Source organism: Rhinolophus sinicus, chromosome 18, assembly GCF_057876585.1.
Source record: "Rhinolophus sinicus isolate RSI-liver-muscle chromosome 18, RSI-T2T, whole genome shotgun sequence".
Lineage (NCBI taxonomy): Eukaryota > Metazoa > Chordata > Mammalia > Chiroptera > Rhinolophidae > Rhinolophus > Rhinolophus sinicus.
The window spans coordinates 104193169-104201791 of record NC_142518.1 but is presented as its reverse complement, the minus strand read 5'-3'; positions in this window follow the sequence as shown (position 1 = coordinate 104201791).

Sequence of the window (8623 nt, the reverse complement as noted above, 5' to 3'; positions counted from 1 at the left end):
TTACGTTGGTTATATTAGTTTCAGGTGTACAATATAGTGATTCAATATTTTTATAACTTACAACGGGATCATCCCACTAATTCTTATAATCGTCTGTCTCCGTGTAAACTTATCAAAATATTATTGACTATATTTTTCCTCCCCTTTTCACCCATCCCCCTACCCCCTCTCTTCTGGTAACCATCCCTTTGGTCTCTGTTACTATGGATCTGTGTTTTGTTTTTAGATTCCACATTTCGGTGAAACCATTTGATATTTGTCTTTCTCTGCCTTGTTACACTTAGCATAATATCCTCTAGATCCATCCATGTTGTCACAAATGGAAAGATTTTACGCTTGTATTGCTGCGTGATATTCCATTGTATATATGTACCACATGTTCTTTATTCATTCATCTATTGATGGACCCCTAGGTTGCTTCCATATTTTGGCTGTTGTAAAAAATACTGCAATGAACATAGGGGTGCATGTATCTTTTTGAATTATTGTTCTTATTTTCTTTGGGTAAATGCCCAGAAGTGGAATTGCTGGGCCATATGATATATCTATTTTTAGTTTTTTGAGGAATCTCCATACTGTTTTCCATAGTGGCTGTACTAATTTGCATTCCCTCCAATAGTGTACAAGTGTTCCCTTTTCTTCGTATCCTCGTCAATGCATGTTATATTGACTTTTTGATAATTTTCGTTCTGACAGGTGTGAGATGTATCTCATTGTGGTTTTGATTTGCATTTTCCTGATGATTAGTGATGTTGAGTATCTTTTCATATGTTTGGTGGCCATCTGTATGTCTTCTTTAGAGAAATGCGCAATACACACTGGAGTAACGACTGTCTCTTCAAGAGGTGTTGTGAAAACCGGGCAGATACATGCAAAAAAATGAAACTGGTCTACTCTCTTACACCATATACAAAAATAAACTCAAAATGGGTTAAAGACTGCAATGTAAGGCCTAAAACCATGAAACTCCTAGAAGAAAACATAAGAAGTAAACTACCTGACATTAGTGTGAGTAATATCTTTTTGGACATGTCCCCTCGAACAAGGGAAACAAAATAAAAAATAAACAAATGGGACTACATCAAACTAAAAAGCTTCTGCACAATCAGGAAAACCTTCAACAAAACAAAAAGGCAACTTACTGAATGACTGAATATATTCACAAGTAATTTCATTAAATATTCAATCTTGAGTACAGGTCTTTTTAAAATACTGGTGACAAAATGAGAAATACACATAAAGTAGTTCAGCTACATACCCAAATAATAATTTTGTCTTGAGGAAAAGCTCTTCTGTGATTATTTGAGTTACAAACTGAAGTTCATGGCCTGCCATTTTACTTGACAAAACAATTGACAGACATATTATTGTTATTCAGACTTGGACTTTTGGCAAAATTTTCTCTGAAATAAGCGGAGTCTGTCACTTCAATGAAAACAAATGATAGCATTTGTTGCCAGTGATATTTGAAAATTTAAGTGAAAATTGGAATTTTGGAAAATTTGTATCTACTTGCGAGTCTGACAACTTCATAATACTTAAAGACTTTCTGATGAGATTGGCAATGCTAGGAGCAAACATGCATTTTGACATTGCATCAATGAAAAGTGTCAACATTTGGAAGATCTGCATAGCTCAGTGACCTACTGTTTTCCAGATGACCAATGCATAATGTCACAAATCAAGCATCAGTCAAGGATCCAGAGTGCAAAACAAACCAATGGAGCTTAATGAAACTGGAGCTTAATTAAAACATGCATTGATTTGGTTCAGATTCCCTATTGTAAGTAATCTTTAAGAAAACACCATTATTGAGTTTTGTTATAGTATCAAACAGGAATATCTTTGACTATCCAAACAGGCCACTAAAACACTCCTCTCTTTTCATGTTTGAATTCTGTGTGTGGCTGAATTTTATTCATGTACTTTAACGAAAACATTTCACTGCAGACTGAATGATGATGTCTGTATGAAAATCTCCAGATATCTTCTTTTAAGCCACACATTAACGATATTTTCAAAAATACAAGACAGTGTCCCTCTTCTCACTACATATTTTGTGTTTTGAAAATATAGTTATTTTTCATAATATATCATTTAGGTTAATGTGTAATTGGTTTATTATATTTAAATTAAGAAAAGCATATGTATATTAGCATTTTTGCAATTTTAATTTCTAAACACTAAATATCAATAGATATAACTAGTATAGACAAAAGCTAACAGAATATGGTGATAGTTGTGAGAGCCGTGTGTAGGGGTTGGGGAACGTTTTCTGATGAGACGCTTGCTCAGTCATATGAAGAACATAAGCAAATTAATTATGGATTCCTGTCAGAGAGAAGAGGAAATGCAAAAGCTCTGAGAAGGGCATGCTTGGTACATTTGAGGAACAATAAGGGGGCCAGTGTGCCTGTCACTAAGTGAGCAAGGGTGGGTTTTGGAGCTGAGATCAGAATGGCAGGCAAGAGCAGGATCATGGAAGGCACTATCGCAAAGGAGAACGTCTCTGTAAATGCCTGTGACTCAGTTTTATGCTATCAGTATCACATTGAACTTTGGAGAAAGTTCAAAGGCCAATGCACCTTACCCTTTGATCAGATTGGGTGATTAACAGGGTTATCATCCATTTAAGTGGAAGTAGAGATGGGATGCAAAGTTCCTCTTTGGTTGGGCTTTAAACACTGAGAAGCTGTTACAGGAACTTAGAGCCAGGGTGCCGGAAGTTCCCTCAGCTTCCATAGGTCAGGTCACAACACAACCTGGCAGGCCGTCAACCCCTTGTATTTGATGCCAGGTGCAACTGATTGTTTTTACATATCTGTGGTAAGCAGTTGCTTGGACAAGTTCATTGGGGCAGATAAATGTAAGAAGCAGCTGCCACATAAAAATATTTCGGTCATAGATACATTTTTGCTGGGTTGCTGCTGCCTTTTCCCTCAAATATCTGAGATGGAGGTCACTTGAGAAGGTGGAGGAAGGTTAATAGTGTTACACACTTGGTGGTTTCAAAACATGTTCACAAATTCTTTGATATTCTCTTCAAGAGGTGAAGCTGAATTCACTTTGAGTGTAGGCTGAATGTAGTAACTTGTTTGCAGTGAAGAGATTATGGCACAAGTGATAGGATGTTACTTTCAATGGTTACAAAAGGACTGTAACTTGTTTCTTCGTGCTCTCTCCCTCTCTGTGTCTCTACTTTCTCTCTCTCTCTCTCCCCCTCTCCCCCTCCCCCCTCCCCCCTCCCCCTCCCCCTCCCCCTCCCCCTCCCCCCTCCCCCTTCCCCCTCCCCCCTCCCTTCTCCCCCCCTCCCCCCTCCCCTCTCCCCTCCCCTCTCCCCCTCCCCCCTCCCCTCTCCCCCCTCCCCCTCTCCCCCTATCCCCCTCCCCCCCCACCTTTCCCTTTCTCTCTGGCCAGTGTTCAGTGAGGAACTAAGGGAACTGAGTCAGCCTCATGTGGGGGCTTGCTAATGGATCCTTTAGTCCCAGTAATGCTTTCAGATGACTTCAGCTTCAGTTTACAGCTTGATTTGTAAGCTTAAGAGAGACCCTGAGCCTGAGCTACCCAGCTAAGCCATTTCTGGATTTCTCATCCGCAGAAACTGTGCAATAACAAGTTTTTTGTTTTGTTTCATTTTATTTTCTAAGATACCCATGATTTGTTACATATCAATAGATAACCGATACACATAGGGTTATTCTATTTTAAGGAGGATAAAATTAAAATCCAAAAGGTCAATGACCTACCCATGAACACAAAGCTGTAAATTGTCAAGAGCTGAAGTTCAAACCCTAGTCTTTTAACTCCTAGTTCATTGCTCCTTTCATTGTATCAGACTGCCACCAGTCATGTAAGTAACATATTTCTTCTATTTCCAGACCTATCAAATATAATTCAAAAAGCACTATTGAGTCTTAATCAGAAATAACAAAATGTAAAGATCAATCACTTCATCAGTTTCTTTGTACATCTTAAGCAAAAAAAAGTGTGCCAACTCTAAAACTCCAAAGACCAATTCTTAGAACCAAAAAGCAGCAAAGAACTTTAGGGATATCTGTCCTAGAGTTTAACTATATGGAACATTGAGTCCTGTGAGGGAAAATTACTGATAATTTCCACAGCGTGAGTTAAAGAGGGAGTGAGGATTCAGTCTTACCTCAGCTGTATAAAGAAAGCATTTTTGAAATTTGGTATTTCATGTAGTTTGTTCCCTGAGAACAGATGCTTAAAAGTTCATATACATGAGGCTTGGTACAGTGGCTGGCAGAGAGAGTTGACACTCTCTTACCTGACCTCTTACTCTTGCTAGGTTACTAATGCTCTTTATTCCTGCTGTATAACATAGTGTGATTATACAGCACATTGAAAACTCTCAGCTAATAGCCTACCCACTTGCCTACATATGGCTTTATCTGTTGAATTCCATGCTTACCGAGAGCCATATTTGTTTCCAAACCTCTCTCTCCCAAGTGTGCTTATTATTGTAATAATTGTATTTAATTGACTATTACATAAACTAATGAATATGGATTTTTAAAGAGAACTGTTCTTTCTATGAAATTGAAATTAAATGATAGGTGCAAGATATTAATAACAAAATTGCCTTAAAATTAGGTGTGGGGGAGAGATTGGAACATAGAAAACAAAAAATCTAGAAGCATTCTGCATCTTAATTCCTTCATAAGTGTCCTCAGCTTTCTGCTACATTTCAAAGAAAGTGAACTTGATGTCACAGATGATGCCATGTCATGTGGTTTATGCAATAATGGCCATGAGAAACTTAAATCTGAGGACTGATATTCAATGAAAAGGCCTTGACCTTACATCAAGACAGAGAAGAAAGAATGTCCATTTATGTGATTTAATATTATATAAATTATCTAGGGTATGTATATATCATTTTTAAATGATTTCTAACTTCAGCCAATGTTTTTAATTAATCAACCAAGTATTGGTGACAAGTTTATCAGATAGTATAGTTTCCGCTATTGTATATTCCTAGGAAGTGTTCAATGAATGAATGAATGAATGAATGAATGAATGAATGAGAAGTTCAATGGGGTAGGTAAAACAAGGCACCCTATGGACTCAAGGCATTTTTTACTTTATTGGAAAAATTTGTCAACATTCATATACTGTACACCTAAATGTGAACCCTATTTTTCATCATTGTGTAGTTAGAGGATGTTTGAGCTGAAAGAAAGCACTTCCAAGTCTTTCCTAGTTTCATGCCACACTTATCTCGCTCCTTGACAGAGCAGATTTCTTTCTTGGGTGTCTTGTGTAAGTTTTCCCTTGGCAGCTCTACTTGAGTGGCTTCCATACTGGTTGAGAGTTTGCAGGCATTATATTTTTCCAGTGCCATCCACAATGTGTTTAGGGTTTCTGACAAAGTCGTTTCCAGGGCTGCTAAGCAACCATTACTGACAGCTAAAAATAGGGAGCAGCCATCATTTTATGGGACTCAGGACGCTTAAGGAGCTTTTACAGGCCAATAACTCTGGGAGATAATTACTATTGGATTCTGCTTTTGAAATGGATTAAAAATACATTGTGTGTGAATCGACAGTCGTTTGTACAGCAAAAGCTGTTTCTCAAAGCTTTGTTTGCATTGATTTATTTTCATGTGAGTTCTGTTTAAAAACATTAATGGTATTTGATCTGGGTAGACAGTCTTCATGTGTACTTATTTCCATGAATTAAAGACATATAATAATATGTGAAAGCATACAAATGTAGCGTGGGCTTGAAACTTTCTTCTGAATGAACCATTTATCAGTTTCTCCAGAGCTTTAGCTTTATATATCGCCACTACATCACGGATGTATTTGCCTGTGCATTTCTTCATTTTTGCATTCGTTCATTTGACAGGAATTGCCTCTCTTCACTATCATTTTTCTATCTTGCCATCAACAATTTTTCTTTTGTTCTTTGTACTTATTTATCTACTTGGCTCTCTGTTCTGCATATGCCAATCTCTATCAACTATCTATCTCTGTAAGTATCCATATAAAATATCATGTTCTTCTCTTCATTCAGCCATCTCTTTATTTTAGGGTTTTACTGACAACCCCTCCTTAACTTGCGTCCCTATCCCTTTATGATCCCTTGATTTTTTAAAAAAATATTTAATTGTAGCACCTAACACTTTCTTAATATGTCTAACTCTGAGCTCAATGAGGGCAGGCGCCGTAAGTCTTCTTCTTCTTCTTCTTTTTATTTGGCTTCTTATTGTGCCTCCATTGCTTAGTATAGTGACTGGCACTTAATAGATGCCCAATGAATATTTGTTGAATGAATATTTAAATGTCTACATGTGTTTATAAAGTCGGACAGTTAAGTTCATGAACTCATCCTAGAAAAAGTGCTGCATACCTCATTGCTGAATATCACTATGCTGAATGTCACCTTCGAAGTACTCCCCTTGGGAAGCTATGCACCGATGCCAGCGCCTAGTCCACCCTTCAAAGCAATTTTGGAACTCTTTTTCTGGAGTGGCCATCAGAGCTGTCATCGTATTACCCTTGATGTCTGAATGTCATCAAAATGTCTTCCTTTCAGTATTTCCTTTATCTTCGGGTAAAGAAAGAAGTCATTGGGGGCCAGATCAGGCGAGTAGGGCGGGTGTTCCAATACAGTTATGTGTTTACTGGCTAAAAACTCCCTCACAGACAGTGCTGTGTGAGCTGGTACATTGTCATGATGCAAGAGCCATGAATTGTTGGCGAAAAGTTCATGTTGTCTAACTTTTTTATACAGCCTTTTCAGCACTTCCAAATAGTAAACTTGGTGAACTGTTTGTCCAGTTGGTACAAATTCATAATGAATAATCCCTCTGATATCAAAAAAGGTTAGCAATATCATTGCAACAAGTTCTCGAAGTTGATTGTCAGTCCTCTTATATCCTCATCCATTTCTATCTCCTTTCCACCATCACTTCATCAGCTTCTGTCTTATCTTTCCATTATCTGTCATCATTCCAACAGGATGTCTTTCAAGCTCTCCACTCATCATCCCAACTATCCATCTATCCATCTCTATCCCTCAAGTTCCTTATCTGTATCTAAGCAGCTATGTAACAATTTATTAATGTATTACAAGGTCTTTTTATGTATTCATCCTTCTATCAATGTCTCTTTCATCTCATCTGTCATTCATTAATCCATCATTCTCCATCATGTCTTCCATCTAAATTATGCATCATCTCAATATAGAATGATAGGTGTGTACAATTTTTAGTGAATGCCCCAAAGGAAGGGTTACAGAGAATTTATACCTTCCATTTATTTTATAGGAACTTAATTATATGAACTCAGCAAATAAAAAGAGAAGAAGAATAATTTATGTATTACCCATCACTCCTGTCAATGTAGTCCATAAATGGTACATGAGATATCTGCTATTCCCAAAGTCATTTTTAATGAGATTAAAGCTTTTAAAAACGGGTATTATTTATACTGCATGGCCTTAAAACACAAGCCAACTAGTTTTTGTGCAGCTCACCCAAAAACAACAGCAGTCTGTTCCGAATTTAGAGTAAAAATGACTATGTTGGATCTATAGTGGTTTCTGTAGCAGCATTTCCCTAAGGGAAGGGTGGTATAACTTAAGGTATTGACAATTTTAGTCTTATTGTCTACCTTTTGGAACTTAACCTCTGTGTAGCATATGACTCCACCATAGGCATTATTCACAGGGCAGAATAACATTGAGTGGAATAGTGATGGTTGAGCTTCGTTCTGACAGGTGATTTGGAATTTTTCAGGCAGCAAAAGGCAAGAGTGGTCAAGTATGAGGGACAAGAAACTGTTCATCACGGTTATCTAATTGAATTTCTTAAGCATATGTGCCTCTCTCCATCATCTCTTGATCTCTATAGTTATCCATCTAGTAGAGTATTTTTTTAAAATGTTGTTTCATGGTTCAGTGCTGTTCAAGCTACTCTTTTTTTTAATTAATTTTTTTTTTAATTAGGGAAGGGGAACAGGACTTTATTGGGGAACAGTGTAGGACTTTTTTCCAAGTCAAGTTGTTGTCCTTTCAGTCTTAGTTGTGGAGGGTGCTGTTCAGCTTCAAGTTGTTGTCCTTTCAGTCTTAGTTGTGGAGGGTGCAGCTCAGCTCCAGGTCCAGTTGCCGTTGCTAGTTGCAGGGGGCGCAGCCCACCATCCCTTGCAGGAGTTGAACTGGCAACCTTGTGGTTGAGAGGATGCGCTCCAACCAACTGAGCCATCCAGGAGCTCAGCGGCAGCTCAGCTCAAGGTGCCGTATTCGATTTTAGTTGCAGGGGGCAGAGCCCACCATCCCTTGCGGGACTCGAGGAATTGAACTGGCAACCTTGTGGTTGAGAGCCCACTGGCCCATGTGGGAATCGAACCAGCAGCCTTCAGAATTAGAAGCACGCAGCTCTAACCGCCTGAGCCACCGGGCCGGTCCTAGTAGAGTATTTCTGTCTATTCTCCTCATTCAGCTATCTCTTTATTTTTGAGTTCCACATAACATTTAAGTGATTAATTTTTGTGTAGTATACCGGGTTTCCCCAAAAATAAGACCTAGCCCGACAATTAGCTCTAATGTGTTTTTTGGAGCAAAAATTAATATAAGACCCGGTCTTATATTATAGTAA